The sequence below is a fragment of the Bos javanicus genome, chromosome 23, assembly GCF_032452875.1.
Source record: "Bos javanicus breed banteng chromosome 23, ARS-OSU_banteng_1.0, whole genome shotgun sequence".
NCBI classification, from domain to species: domain Eukaryota; kingdom Metazoa; phylum Chordata; class Mammalia; order Artiodactyla; family Bovidae; genus Bos; species Bos javanicus.
Window position 1 is genome coordinate 31,110,260 of NC_083890.1, and position 3,564 is coordinate 31,113,823.

The following is a 3,564-nucleotide window of genomic DNA, read 5'->3' on the forward strand; positions in this document are numbered from 1 at the left end:
CAAGGTCTACTATTTGATTTTTCTTATATTAAACATCAATATCATTATTTTTGGTAATGTAGAACTAAGTTGATATGCCACGTCATGCCATGCCATGCTAAATCATTTTAGTCGTTTCCTCCTCCAGGGGATCTTCCCAACCTAGAGAGCGAACCTTGATCTCTTACGTATCCTGCATTGGCAGATGGGTTCTTTACCACTATGGCACCTGGGAAGCCCCAAATTGGTATAATATATGTCGATTTCAATGAATACATTATCTAACCAGATAGTTGCATATAAAATCCCGTGGCCCTGTCTTTTAACATGATAGATTTACCACCTCCTTAGGCCCTCCCCCTTTTTGAAGATACTTTTTAAAATTTTAAATGCTTTGTCTTGACAGGAGCCATGTGCTAATAAAAGATGGAACAGAAAAATGGAACTTCTTTCACTGGGTTTATCCTACTGGGCTTCTCTGACAGACATCAACTGGAACAAATTCTCTTTGTGGTCCTTTTGATCTCCTACGTCTTCACTTTGCTGGGAAACACAGCCATCATTGCATTGTCCTACTTGGACCCACGTCTTCACACCCCGATGTACTTTTTCCTCTCTAACCTGAGCTTTCTGGACATGTGCTACACCACCAGCATTGTTCCCCAGTTCCTGGTTAATCTCAGTGGAGCAGACAAATCCATCTCCTTCGGTGGCTATGTAGCTCAGTTCTTCATCTATCTGGGATTGGGATGCACAGAATGCTTTCTTTTAGTATTCTTGTCATTTAACCGCTGTGAAGCTTTTTGCAGGCCCCTTCACTACACAGTAATCATGCACCCCCGTCTGTGTGCCCTGATGGCTTCTGCTTCATGAATCATTGGTTTTGCCAACTCCTTATTGCAGACAGTGTATATCTTCCTTTTACCATTTTGTGGGAGAAATAAATGAGACCACTTTCTTTGTGAGATCTCTCCTTTTCTCACACTTGGCAGTGTTGACACCACTATGAATGTATATGTGACCTTTTTTGGCAGTGTCATCATTCTTGCCTTATTCACGTTCTCCTATGGTCAGATTGTCAGGGCGGTCTTAAGAATAAAGTCCACTATAGCGCAGAGAAAAGGGTTTGGCACGTGTGGATCCCACCTCATGGTGGTCTCCCTGCTCTTTGGTACAGCCATCTATGTGTATCTTCATCCCAGGAGCAGCGACTCCCAGGATCAGAAAAAGTTCATGTCTCTTTTCTACACTGTCATTATCCCCATGACCAACCCCCTCATATGTACACTGAGGAATAGGAATGTGAAGGGAGGATGAAGAAGGTACTTTGGAAGGACTCTGACTCCAGATGATGGCTGAGAAGGACAGCTTAATGGAAGCAATTGAACATCAGAGCTCTTTAGATGTATGTGTGTGTCCCCCATGAGTCATCTGAAATTTCCTCTGATAACTCTGAGGGAATTTCTTTACTTCAGTGTGGTGCATCGGTGCTCAGTCATATCCAACTCTTTGACCCCATGAGCTGTAGGACACTAGGCTCCTTTGTCCATGAAATTTCCCAGATAAGAATACTGGGGTGGGTTACCATTTCCTTCTCCAGGGTATCTTGCCGACCCAGGGATTGAGCCTATGTCTCCTGCATTGGCAGGTGGATTCTTTATCACTGAACCACAAGGGAAGCCCTTTTGCATTACATTCTTTTACAAAAATGAGTGCTCCAAACCTGGTTAATGGATTCATTTCAACCTCCAGAGATGATGATTCACTGTTCCTGGAGCATTTATGTTTTTTAAAAAAATTTTTAAGCAGTTTGAATTAATGCAGAATATTCTCATCCTAAAATATACCTAAAGAACATAGAACATATTTTGAGCTGAAAGCAACTAAGCAGTAAATGCTGAAAAAACTCACCGTTTTCTGCCTAAAGCAGTACATATTCTCCTTTTCATATAGACTCTTATCAACCCAGAGATGGCACCAGAGGAGTCTGTAGACAAGGTTTGTAAACAAACCTTGTTAAACTAACCCTTATTGCTATTAAGGAAGATAAGTACTACCTAGCTATAGTTGGGCCACCTCTAGTCCAGACCCCTTTGTCTTGTCAATTTTTCACAAATATATTGGTTCTTTGTCTAAAAGGAGCTTACTGGTTTGCCCTTCTTGGGTTTTTCATTCTCTTGTGAAAGCTCCTATGAACACGTAAAAGTTCAATAAGATTTGTATGCTTTTCTCCTGTTTATCTGTCTTTGTCAGTTTAATTTTCAGACCCAGCCAGGACCCTAAGATGGTGGAGGAAAATTTTTTCCTTCCCTACAGGCTGCACTGGTTTTTATTATTTGCAACCGTATTTGGGAACATTATCCCATTTCTACTTGCAAAGAGGCATGTAAGAACATACTATGAAGTACAGCAAAAATAAAAGCATGAAACCATTATAAAAATAAAAAATAAAATCAATATAAAAATAAAAGCAAGAAACCAATAAAAGCACTGTAAGGAATACTAGTATTTTAGCATTTTCTGACAATTGCTAAAGAGATATCACTTTTTCTTGCATTTTGATTGTGGCTTTATTATAAAGTTCATGGGTTGAATGCATTAGCTTTTTCAGAGAAATAGGTGGAGGCAGCTGTGAAAAGAAAGTTTAGGCTCAAAGAAAAACTTTTCTAACACCAATCCTGATAAAGCCAACCAGAAATTAGGCCCAACTGTGATTTCACTAGTGTGGCAGCCATATTATGTAGCATCTATTTTGGAGAAGGCTGTAGACAGGAAGCACCGAGTGAAGGGTATGATTCACTGCTGCCAGGGACAGCGGCAGCCACTAGCTGTAATAACACCAAGCAGTATTTACATATAGTTTTGCGTATAGCCTGAAAAATGCTGATGTGAGGCATGGGAGTTGGTCATTTTAACCTTCTTCCTTTTTAAAAATGACCTTTAAGAACATTATCATGTCTGAATAGTACATGACCTAAGTTCTATTTCATATTCTACACATTTCACTGACAATAATTCAGCAAAATTTCAAACGGTAGAATATATTTAGATTACTGTCCTCATACCATTTTACAAATTCTTTGATTCAGGCATCAATTGGTCAGGGCCTTTGTATCTTACATCTAGCAAAGGCCCCATATATATTCTAAAAGTATGAAAAATAGTCCCTTATTTCCATGAATCCCCATGTTCTGCAGATGCTTACTCAAATAAATTTACCTGGAAAAAAATGTAAAGAATAAATAATGTACATATTAATTTTGAAAGATTCTGTTCACCTAAGCTTTACAAGCAACCATCTCCCTACGAAATAAACTCTTAAACAATTCGGAATAATAAATATAAATATCCCAGAAAAATTTAATCTGACAGTCTAGCCCTTAGATCACTGATCAAGCTCAGTTTGTAATGTAAACTACAACATGCTACATTTTGACTTGTACTTGGATTTAATAACATAGAAAATATATTATGGGCTTCCCTAGTGGCTCAGATGGTAAAGAATCTGCAATGCAGGAGACCAGGTTTGATCTCTGGGTTGAGAAGATCCCCTGGAGAAGGGAATGGCTACCCACTTCAGTATTC

The 3,564-nt window shown here is 39.1% G+C and overlaps 1 pseudogene; it reads left to right on the plus strand.

Annotated features, from left to right (window-relative positions):
- Positions 1 to 393: 393 nt before the first annotated feature.
- Positions 394 to 1,331, plus strand: LOC133235947 (putative olfactory receptor 2B8; annotated as a pseudogene).
- Positions 1,332 to 3,564: the final 2,233 nt, after the last annotated feature.